This window comes from Psittacula echo, assembly GCF_963264785.1.
Source record: "Psittacula echo genome assembly, chromosome: 4".
NCBI classification, from domain to species: domain Eukaryota; kingdom Metazoa; phylum Chordata; class Aves; order Psittaciformes; family Psittacidae; genus Psittacula; species Psittacula echo.
Window position 1 is genome coordinate 21,753,039 of NC_137738.1, and position 12,970 is coordinate 21,766,008.

Here is a 12,970-nt window from a genome sequence, read left to right on the forward strand (position 1 = left end):
ATGTTTCCAACTTTTTTCAGAAACACTTCAAGAGCCCTGGAATCACTCAATAGCTGTCAAGTCGTTAGCTCTAGCTTAACATAAAAAGGTCCTCTGAATGTCAAATCTAGTAGTTTCAAACTGGTTTTTTGCCAATACATTGGAGTTCCTCACACAAGACTTTCTACAGACAACACAGCTGCAACAAGGAAGTAAGTCATTCTACAGAGAGGAAAAAAAAAACCACCCCAAAAAAAACCCAACAGTTTTAATAAAAAAAAAAAATCAAACACAATTTTTAACACTTTTAAAAGTATTAGTTTCAACAATGTTCAGAAAACACATTTCAAGATGGATCTGCTACTAGTCACAAGCTAGTTCACAGGTGGCTAGCCATACCATTAGAACAATGGGTTGAGAACCAGAAAACTAAAAAATTTACATGTCACCACTATAAAAGAAGTCATCACTGTAGAAGAAATGCCTAAAAAAGTTTAATCACCCTCAAAGCATTGGCAGAAAGGTCCTTTCTAACTCAGGATCAACATTTTACAATGTGCCAAAGGACTCTGACCTATATCTTTTGAAAAACCTACTGGCACTACTACATTATATCCTGCCTGTCCAGCCTGGCTAAGTTTACTAGAAGCAAGTACTGATCTGCATCTTCACAAATCACAATTCAAAAGTTTCACATAAACTTACAAAATTATTTAAGCCAGATCATCAAAACCCAACTTCATTCTCATTTTAGTCCTAATTCCTTCAGCTGTCATTCATGGAAGGTAAAATAGACATTCCAAGGTTTTAACAATTTTGCTTTTCAATCTCGGCACAAGTGGATCATGGCTTCTCCCAATATCTCCAGTTCTCTATCTAGGATTAAAATCAAAAGAACTCTCTAAGAAGCCATTAAGCCTTTGGTCAGTTCCTATAAGGAAACCCAGTAAGCTGCTAGCATGCTACAAGTGGAAGCCCAATAGCAAACTACATCATGGTATGTCATCTATAACAACCTTAGAACTAGCAACCTGAACACTTAAAAGCAAATAAACAACAGAAAAGGAACATTCCCCCTCCACCTTCTTTGTTCAAACAATGCAAAACAGAGATCAGCAATTTCCTGCAAACAAAACTGACCTACAAAAAATTTCAGAAAACAAACTTGCTCGGAGAATATGTAACAATCTAAGCAGCATCTATTGTGCCTATCTGCAGGCAATGAGACGAACCAAACTAATTAGAGAACTAGCCTTTCATGTCAAGAATCAGAACAAAAAAGCTTGTCTCCATCTCTCTGATACAGATAGCTTTAGCCTCAAAGCTTTAGAGCTTAAGAGGAAGTGACTCACCTGAGTATGCATGGCTACCTTCATGAAGAGATGTAGATTAATGTTGATAGTAATAATACCTTTGATCTTTCCTAATGTTGAGAAAAGTCAATTCACCTTGAAAACTGCTAGGAAGGAATGGCACTAAAACATATCACAACATCACTAATTCTCTAGGCAAGAAACTCCTAATGCACAGAATGCAAAAACCAAAATCGTTTCTAAATCACAGAAAACTAATAATTTTATCTGCAGCTATAAAGTGACAGTTGTTAACATATGCATCACAGCACTAGTTCCATAATGCTAAGATCCAAGACCAATCAAATAGCTAAAGGAACATCCATAACCTCAATCTATGAATACAACTAGGTCTTTAAGAATTAAAGTAACATTTTTGGAGAAACAGAAATCCCATCAGCTTAGCAAAACATGTACACACATTAACTGCACTGAGCCCAGTCTTTGCATTTCTAATTTAAACTAGAAGATCCAAATAATACCTCATTACTCATTTGAAAATACTGCAACCATGGGAAGCTATACGGATGAAGTTTCAGGAAATCAAAAGCCCTACCTATCCTACTAAGTCTGTATCGTTAGATTTGAACTTCAAGCTATTTAAAGGCAAGAGAACCCAAAAACTCAAGAGAAGGGAGTGGTACAGCTGCAGAAGTCCTTAAAATTTACTGTAAGAATTAAAAATAAAAATTTATTCCCCCTTCCCTCCTTCTATCGTGAAGTGTGGGTGTAAAGCTTCAAGTGTACGAGGCATTATCACTCCTGGTAATACGCTGTGTGAAATTCTCCTTCCAGAAGCCAAATCAGCAGACAACAAAACCATCCTTTCAACTGGAGGCAAAAATGCTTCTTGACAGAACATTGCTCAGCTGGTTCTCACACATTTTTCAGATGTACATGGGATTAAAAAAAAAAAGTATGTATCAGTTGTCCTCATTTGCTGCAAAGCAGGTGCCTTTCCTAATTGCTACCCAAGTAGCATACAATAAGATATGCCAAGGCAAGCACATCAGAACTCCTGCAGTTTGAGGAAGTTCTACAGTACAAATAATAATAAAAAAAATCTTTTAAACTTTAACTTGCTGGTTTAACTCGCTATATTTGCAGGAAACTACTCTAAACTAGTACTATATAAAATCACTACTATGTATTAGTTGCAATGGGTAATATTTTCACACAAAAGAGGACAAAAAGCAAACCACTGCAAGTCTGGTTTAAAAAGGAGAAAGATGTCTTTAAATTGTTTTAGACCAGTGTCTCCCAAAGGAAACCAAGACATAGTGGTTATGAACATTTGGGAACATAGTAATGAAAATACAGCTAAGGGATGATGAAACCAAGCCATCAGTGCCCATCATTATTGAATTTATCCATTATAGATTCTGCTTGCTCCTCCTCACCTACATCTTCACTGGGAACTTCAGCAGTGCACTTTTATCTTCCAGGTCCAGTTGTCCAGGCCTAGCCCCTTATTTGCTATAGACATCACCTCAGCAGAGCAGCCACCATGAAGCCCATGGGTCCCTCCTTTCCAAAAGAAAAGGATTCTCCAACTTGAGGAAAACATTCTCCAAACAGCAAGGATGACAGGGGAGGCAGAAATACCCAGCTTAACATCACAAAGTGCCTTCAGACTCCCTTATTTGCCAAAATTGGATTTAGGTAATCCAGAATGTCATCTACAGTTTATCTTTTCCTTTAGCAACAAACAGGACAGAACTGCTTCAGCAGCAGTTCATTATATGATAGCTGGTTTTAACAATCTTCATAGAGTAAGAAGATGTGTTATCTGGGCCAAAGCATTGGAGACTGACACATGAATATTAACTCAATGTGTCTGATCAAGCAACTACTAACAGAAGCTAACATTAACACTTAAAAGGTTTCAGAACATAAACAAAACCCCACTGAGATCAAGGTAGTTCATATCTGACTAGCTTTGCAGGCATAGGGTCCTCTTCCACTCTCCAGACTAAATCAGCAGGAAGACACTGGTGAGCAATTTGTGCCCATGCTCTTCATGTGGTTTCAGATCTCCATGTATCTAACATTAATACTGCCTTGTATGTCACACAGAACACAACTGCTCACAGAGCTTTATACTATTATCTGGAGAACAGATTATGAACATTTCACAAGGTATACTACAATCCTGTCTGCCAACTCAGGTAAATTCTGAAAATTTAAGTCCCTGCAATTCTCCTGCAAAAATCTCACAGAGGGCAGTGTCTTCTTCAAAACTTTCCTCAAAGTGAAAAAGCATGATTAAAACTTTCAGGAAAGTTTTCTTTCACAAACTGCAGACACAAATTACAAAGCATCCACCCAGAACCAGAGACAGGCAAGGAATACTTCACAGCTCAGTAACAGGAACTTCCCGTTCCACAAGAGCAACTCCCATCGCAGCATTTCAGAACAAAGAGCCTTTTCCAGATGAAATTTTAACACCAGTTCCTCTTTTTGTCACTGAAGTGGCTAGAGCATCTGAGCTCACCCATCATGTACCCTGCAGCCTCTGTAACAGGAGGAAACATCTCCAGTTATGGCACTTTTTAAACTCTACAGTCTGTTTGGCAGGAAACGGTTTAGCTCGCCCCCACCAGCCCAAATATTACAAGGACCCTTCAAAACATCAAGCTCAGAGAAGGCGCAAGTTCTCAAAAGCATACGGGTGGACTACAAGGTAAGTGAAAAACAGGCTAGACTGTCATGGGCAAGGTCAGTAATTAAGGATTCAACACCTACCTGGCAGCCAGTTATGACTAGTATTCAGTGAAGCTTTGTATGGCTTAACTATCTTCATCAATGACTTGGATGATGGGATAGTCTGCATCTTTAGCAAGACTGTGGATGACACCAAATGGGAGGCAACTGAGGACAAGAGATGCTGTAAATGGCAGGGCTGCCTTTTAAAAGGTTCTCAAAAAGCCAGAGAAATGGCTTGACACAAACCTCTCCTGTAGCCCTTAAGAGGGCTGGAGAGGGATTTTTCTATAGAATCATGTAGTGATAGGACAAGAGATAAAGGCTTTATTCTGAAAGAAGGCAGATTTAGATTAGCTATAAGGTAGAAATTCTTTACTGCAAGACTGGTGAGGCACTGCGACAGGCTGCCCAGAGAAACTGTGGCTGCCCCATCCCTGGCAGTGTTCAAGGCCAGGTGGACAGGGCTTGGAGCAACCTGCTCTAGTGGAAAGCATCCCTCTAGTGGAAGGCATCCCTGTCCGTGGCAGGTGGGGTTGGAACTAGTTATCTTTAAGGTCCCTTCCAACCCAAACCATTCTGTGATTCTATTAAATTCAACAATGAGAAATGCAACATCCTACACCTGGTATGGAATATAACCACATACATCCACAGAAGCTGGGGACCGAGCGTCTAGGTGGCAACAGTTAGAGGGATGTAGCATACAACACATCAAGACTAAGATAACTGAGCTTGTTTAGTCTGCAGAAAAAAAAACAGTTTAGTAGGAAATCTAACAGCAGCCTTCCATTACTACAGCAGCAGTTCAACAGCTATGTTATACAGCTGAGTTACTATCTTTCTCTTTCTGACATTACTTTTAAGGAAATACAACATGGAACAAAAGGTTAGTGAAGAATTTAAAGGTGTGCATACAATGGTACCTTCCTGTAACACTCTCAGCCCCTAATCTGTGCTCAGGGACCTTCTGAGCCAAAAGTGGTTGGTTGTTCTTCCATCAGTTTGTCCAACACTGTTGTAATTTCACAAACATGTAATATCCACAATGTTCCGCAGCCAGGAGCTCCATATTTTACTATTTCTTACAGTTACTTGCTTTTATCTCTACTAGCACAGGAGCAGAGAGCATCATCAACTCCCAGTGTACATTTTTCACACATCCAGAATTTTGCAAGCCTCTGTCACTCTCTTACTTCTCCACTGCCAATCACCTCTTCAGGTTGAATTACTGTCTCACATATAAAAGCATCCCACACCTTATGCTTCCAGTTCCATTATATTCTTTTTGAGATGGAAATATCAAAACTGCACGCATCAGGCATTGAAAAGGACTTATATTCTCAGTTGTATTCTCTAGTACAATTCCAAAATCTCATTCTGGCATTAGGAGTCAGAGTCCAGTGCACCAGGCTTCAACTCCACTGAATTCTTTCAAGTACTTCAAACTAACCAAATGCATTCTCACATTCTCCTAATAATTGCTTCTACATAAGAAAGCTGAAGCAGAACAGACTAGATCTATTCATGTTTAAGTGAAATTTAAAAATGAAACTATTCTTTAGGATGCCTTTTCAAATTCTTCTGTGAAGCTGGCAAAACTGAAGGACCTGGTATGTTTAAAACACCTACTTGCAGCATAAGAATATCTGAAAATAGTTAAATACATATATTTAACTTTGGTTCTGTCACTGGAAGGGGACATTCAGAAAAGCTAACTTAAGCCTTGTAAGACTGGTCTTGCCAGGCTCCTTCTAAAGGTAATGCGAAGGTAGGCTCCTCCAAAAGTTCAGACTAAGGGCTTTTCCTTTGTCTTCAACGGAGAGCGAATCTAAGACTATTTGTTGAAAAATGCTAATCTTGTAATTCTGACTTTAAAAAGCTACATAAAACAGAACAAGAAAAAACAGTATTAAAAAGAAGTCTATCGAGCAGTGTTGCATGTCATGGTTTACATCACAACATGAATCTATGATCCTGTTCAAGACAGGTTAACTAAATCTATCACTGTATTTCTCCACAATAACCACAGCACCTTTCTGCCCCCCAACAAAACACTCTGCAGTTTCCCAGCCTCCATTGCCATCTATCCAGCTTTCTACTTCCCTAACCGGTTCTAACCCTTTCTCATTGTCATTCAGCCACTCCACCACAGTTCTCAGTCCTATTCGTCACCTCCCCAGCTCCTTCATTTCCATAAGGTGTTTTTCATGAGTCTCTGTGCCCTGTTGCCCAGCAAACAGTTTATCAAACTCTTCTACAGCTGCCAAATGCTCAGATAAGATCCTGGTTGCTTCACACTCAGCCAGGTCAGGGAAGTGCAGTGGATCAAACTGCTTTCTCTCCAGGAACCGTATGGGGGACTGAAGAACTGCCAACAAACTGTATGCTATGCAAGCCACCTCATTAACCAACACTTGAGACTGGATATGCGTTTTCACTAATTCTAATAATTTTGAAGACTACTTAACTGATAAGCAAATTCCCTCCTAAGTTACACATTAAAAAAACTGACAATAAAACACACACTGAACAGCCCTAGCAAATATCTCAAGGAAATTCTAAACATAATAGTTCTTACATTTATGAGACAAATAAGTTATTATTTCCATAACTTCACACTTTTAGTCTAGGCTGTAAAACAAGAGCTGTTTTTTCTCTTCCACTTTTTCATGCATCATCTTGATCTGTGATCTTTCACCTAGCATACATGCAAATCTGCAAAATAAATGTTTTGCATATACCATACTTCCCGTCTACTTTTTGACTAGCAGTATGCACAGGATCCTTACCAAATCTTGATACTCTTCACAAAGACGAGGCAGCAAAGGAACTGGGCCAATACACAATCCAATATTTGACTCCAAAGAAATCAGAAGAAGATGCAAGTTTTGATGTCCAAGAGTACTGCACAAATGGAAGAACTGAAGGCAACAGCTGGTCTTTCTTGAACCATTCACTCAACAATAAGCATTCACTCTGTGACTGCAAGCAGCCACTGCAGTTAAGAGAGCATTAACTATTTAAAGGACAACTTTCTAACAGCAGAAAGCAATACTATGGCATCACTTAAGAACCATGAGGAAAGTGAACTGATCCAGGTGTAAATTTTTTATTTAAAAATAAAAAAATAAAAAAAAAAGGGTGAGCAGTTACTGATCCCACTGTAACAGGCAACATGCAACTAGCTAACATGACCTAGGACACACTGACATGCTCAGAAGCCGTCCACATGGTTGTAAGCCTTATCTCCATCTCCAAGACAGCCCAAAAAGTATTTCTGAAAGATGTCATACTGTTCTGGAGAATTAATGAACCCTTTCAATTTTAAATTTAAATTTAAAATTATTTGAAGGCAGCTTGAGAAGAAAGCCTGAAATAACAGATCAACACCATACCAAAAAACACACATAATCATTATTAAAAGCTTGAAAGAAACAATTAAGCTGAATCTTCAGGCTAGGAAAGATTTTTCTTAATACTCTGCCTTCTAAAACCCTACATGTTGCATTTCACCTGAGTTTAAGGTATGGATACCAATGCAATAGCAGCCATAAAAATATTGTTGTAAACAATATAACTGAAGACCGAGAAAGAGGCTCTACTGAGCCAGCCAACATTATGGTGGGCTGCTAGAAAGGACCAATTATAGAACAGGAGAATATACTAGATCCAAATCACTTATCACCATGATCATGAATTCTAAAGATCATTAGTCTGGGCAATCCAAAGCAAAACCTCCTCTATGTTTCCATTACTTCAAGTCCAACAACCTGCTTTCTTTCATAGGGTGCTGGACAAGAACTAATCAATTATCTCTGCCAGAACATATTTCTGACAAATTCTCACACATTTTCTATAATACGCTATCCAGCACCACTGGATGTGATGAGTTAAGCCGAGCTGAACAGTCATATGGGCATATTAAAAGCTGCCTTAAACAAAGCTGGACCACAATCCGAACAGAGGTTCAAAATGAGGTTTTCTCTAAGGATACTTCATATCAATAAGAAATATCTTAACTACCTGTGAGATGGAATAGGACAGGAAGTCAAAGTTCAAATCCCTGACACAGAGCACAGTAATTTTTCCTTGGGTCAGTAAGAAGAATTTAAAGATACATCTTTCTGCAGAAGACCTTTTTCAAAGTCCATTTGCAGAGGGCTAGGAATTCTTCTGATTCTCTAACATCAAAGCGTTCTGCAACCTTTATTAATACAGTGCTACTGTTGCCATGAATTCATCAGTCCAGATATGAATAATCTGTCTATAAAATGAAAAATTCACTATCTTGCCTGGCAACATAACATATGCCTGCATTGCTGCCTCTTGTTACTTCTAGATGCCTGCAATAAACATAGTAATGCAAACACCCCTTTAAAGGCATGTGGAAAGAAAAGATCTCCATTTTCACTCTCTTTTAGCTTCTGCAGAAGATAATCCAGATGTGCTTCCACAGAGCATGGAAATACCAACCAACAGCATCTTGACGGTCTGGCAAGATGCCTAGCAAGTAAAAATGGGGTATCAGCCATACTCTGATTAAGGTAGCGGACAAACAGAGTGCACAGCGGTCTAGAATCTTCACCAGTAGAAAACACTGAACTCAAATCTAACAGCTCTCCTATTCTGCTTTTTCAAGTGCGAAGGCTCTTCATGAATCACAGTGAGATCACATAATACAGTGGAATGGTCTCTCTGAGAAGCATTTCACCTAGGTTAGCACTGTCATTTCACCTAGCACTGTCATCCAAGTATACTCACAGGCAAGGTGGGCTGTAGCAGATCATTAGATATCTGACAATAGTCCCTATGCAATGAGAAAATGATGGGAAAAATCTGTATTAATAGCAATAGCCTTCTTTATTAATATTTTTGTCTCATAATTGAACAAATTATAAGAAGAGCCAAGAAGATGAAGAAAACTGCCCCTATTTTAAGGCATGAAGGCGCCAACTTGAGCAGTATTACCAGACTGCGCTTGAAGCAGCTGAAACTGCTGCTGATGTTGTCAAATAATTCAAGCCTAGAATTGGATGGCAGAGTATCCCAACAGTTTCTTCCCAGAGATGTTAAGAAGTGTACATTCCCTCTATGACTTCCAAGCTGCAAAAGAGAATCTTTTATTCTTGTTTTTCCTCCTGCACACCATGGAAAGGATTCAAAAAGAATCAGAAGCTGATATCCGTTGATAGATTTCCAATGCTCCAGAATTCAAAGTAAACCATTTGAAGACAAACAGGACTTCCCAAAAGGAAACACTAACAGACAGACAACGGTGTTGAACTTGCTGGCACATGTGAGCCTTCTGGGCTGGGATGTATTACCTTCTAAATTCTTCTGTTGGAGAAACAGCAGTTGAGGGCCTCTAGTGATAATCCAGACTGTTGCCCCTACAGGAACTGGTACAATGTACACTGAAGAGGTCCTTCTCTGCATGGATTCAGAAGTCTATCTTTTGATTACTGTCAGGGCCTGCATAGCAATTTAGAAAGCCTTAGCTGTGAAACACTATGCATTTTAGCAAACGAGGCTCTGAAGCTATTGCTATGTCCAATTAATCTAAGAAAACCTACAGAAACATTTAAGATGGTCACTATCCATCTGACTGCATGTTTTCACTTTCTATTGCGTTCCTGGCCAAGTTTCTCTGGGAATTCTTAGAATCATAGACTGGTTTGAGTTGGAAGGGACCTTAAATATCGCATAGTTCCAACCCCCCTGCCATGGGCAGGGACACCTTCCAATAGAGCAGGTTTCTCCAAGCCCCCTCCAACCTGGCCTTGAACACTGCCAGTGACTGGGCACCCACAGCTCCTTTGGGCACCCTGTGCCACTGTCTCACCAAGACTATTCTGGAAATTTGCTTGATGCTTTGGGTTTTTTTGTTTGTTTGTTTGACTGGCTTTTTTGTTTCATTTTTAGGTTTTTGTTGGGTTTGGGTGTTGTTTATTTGTTGTCTGGTGGGTTGGGTTTTTTTTGAGGCAGAGGAAAAGGCACATCCTTTGTGCTGTATTTGGAGATTGATCACTCATTCATGCTCACTGGCTACCAGTGTTCAACTTGAAACTGAAAGCACATAATAAAACTGAAAGCACACAAATATTTAAATGCCTAAAGAGGAAAATTAAGTATTTCATAGACTTGCACAACAGATTCAAAACTAGTCCTGACTAACCACTACTAGGAAAAACACAGGAATGCATAATATCCAGTAATCTCAAGAACTGTCCTTGCTCTCCAAGTCCCACTCTCTGAAATGCATAGTGTACAAGCGACAGCCTTGGTAGAATAAAAAGGACAACCTCATGACCAGATAAGACAAAGATTAATATTAAAGAATCATCTGATCTTCCCCTTACCAGTGATCTTATTCACTACCATGCCCTGGACTGTTGCAAATGATCACCTTGCCCTCCTGAACAGGCCCATACAGGAAATAAATTAAAGAAATAGATCTGATGAAGATCCACTGTGGTATACCGATAATCATAATCCTCATTGGATTCCTACAGTCTGGGCTCAGAAGAACAATCGCTGAATCAGCTCACACATCAGACATTCACATGAGAAACTGAAGCACAAAGACCAGGGACCACATCCTAATGTTTGGACCTGATTTATAACTGAACTGTCTTTTGGCTGTGAACTTTTTGTCTTGGTCTTTTACATACCAAAGACAGTAAAGACATTTATATTCTAACCAAGGCAGTCTCCACTGCTCTACCAGATTCGGTATTCCACAGGTTCAGTCTTTTCACTGAGAGTGAGCTCGGAGCTTAATGTACTGCCATAGTGAACTGTGACTGAAAATAAGAGCAAGACTGAGACTTCATGGTATTTCCTTTTCTTCCCCCCTTCCCTTCACGGAGGATCCTTTTTCTTGCTCCACTTTCTAGAAAGAAGTGACTACTATGTTGTTTTTCCTTGGGTAATGAGGAACAGCATTTCTGTCCAGCAGGAATCTTTTGGCAGGGCAAAAGACTTGCAGTGCCACTATCAAGGAGGACATGCAGCCTAGTCTCCCAAGAGAAGCAGTTTTAATTCCTAGGAACTCTATTTTTAGTTATAGCACCAGAAGTCCCAAAGCAACAATATCCTTTGACCTGTCATTTATGGCAGGGGAGGGAGCAGGGACACAGCTGGCCTACAGGTCTGAGTGTCCAACTAGTACTATCCTGCATCAAAAAAGCTCACCCTGTACAGATCAGGCAGACATCAAAGAACAGTTGAATGCCCTTTTCCCTCCTCTTGCCAAAGAAGGGCTGAAGAGGGAGAGAACAAGAGTCAACATGATTGCTAACAGGCCCAACAGACACCAGCTGCCAAGATGAGCCAGATTTCTCACAGGCACACTGGTCTGAATCTATAAGGAAATTCATTTAAAGTTTCTTCAGACTAAACTAAGGTGGTTCTTTTCCCCAGCAACATAATCATCAGCTACACTGCACAGATAAAATTTGGGTAGATTGCAAGCAATTCTGTTGTTTCATATGAGGAGGAGTAGAATCCATCTTTCACAGTCACGCTGTCACAGAGAAGACTGACACTAGAGGAAGTATACATGACTGAATGTACGTAACAGAATCAAAGCAATATGTTATTTTTAAATAGTTACTGTTTAGGGGAGAATTTCCATTAGCAATTTGAATACTAAATCAAATCTCTTGCAAGGGTTCTATTACAGAAAAGTGTAAAACAACAGCTTAGGCTTTGGTTTTATAGTTCACTTTTCCTCTTCATAAGAATTAAACATGTTGTACACAGGCAACCAATTACAAATTAAGGCCATGATTTATGTCCTACTCATCCACAACTTAACAATTCTCAAATGCTGGCAAGAGCATGAAGAAAAGTAAGAAATTAAGTTATTAATAAAAAAAGCACTTCAGTAGACAGCATGACAGAAGAAAGGGAATGACAGAAGCACAGTGATCTGAAGAGAGCAGGAAGCACAACAAAGGAGCCTCATTTTCAATACAAGTGATCAACACCAAAGCAATAAACACACCTTCACAATAATTTCACAAACTTTTTTTTAATTGCCTCAAACATTTTACCTTTACACTTTACAATGTACCGACTCTAACTTAGGAAAGGAAATCAGTGATTGTTGTCCTGCTGTCTTCGGTTTGACATTGTAATATGGTTGGAAGTTTTCAAGGTGAAAGTATACGTACTACCTAGGCTATGGCATCACCATACAATTCTTGGCATTACTACACTATGTTCAGGTGGCAAACATCAACCTTTCACTATCACCACTCAGCACAGCTTGATCTTAACACACAACTGTAAGGACAACATGAACATGTAAATACACAACTAGTAAAAGCATATCTTTCTATGCCAAAGGCTGGTCTCGCAACACACCAAAAAAACCCCTACACCCTCACCCCCATGATATTCTGACAAGTATTGCAGTTTAAGAGCTATAATGAACGAGGAACAAGAGGTGTTCATGGCACATGGATCTTTTTCCACACAGCTAGTTCATTAGCAGTGTAAAAACACTAACAGGCAACAAAGAAAGTTGCTTCGCATGATGGAGATGCTATAGTCTTGCCTCTCACAAAGTCAGTGGGTAATCATGACTCCCTAACATAGCAGCAGATATACTGTTACTAGCACCAGACACAGTCAAGACACTCAGCAGCTTGAAAAACTATGCAAATATATAGAAAAACATACCATCAAATAACTTTATTAAGAATTCTGATTTAAAATAATCCTGAACTATAAGATAAGTAACACTTCTAATTTTGTATTAACACTATTAAGTATTATTTAAGTGTTAAAAACATACTTTAAAGAAATGCGCCTTCTTAGCAAGCCCAGATTAAGGCTCAATAAATTCCTACAGTATCATATATCAACAAGAACTAGAACTATGCCTATCCTGCATAACATGCTGTTTCTAATCTTTGGAAGGTTCA

The 12,970-nt window shown here is 39.3% G+C and overlaps 1 protein-coding gene across 1 annotated transcript in view; it reads right to left on the bottom strand.

The window, feature by feature from the left end:
• Positions 1 to 12,970, bottom strand: part of BIRC6 (baculoviral IAP repeat containing 6) — a 178,119-nt gene that overhangs the window by 162,946 nt on the left and 2,203 nt on the right.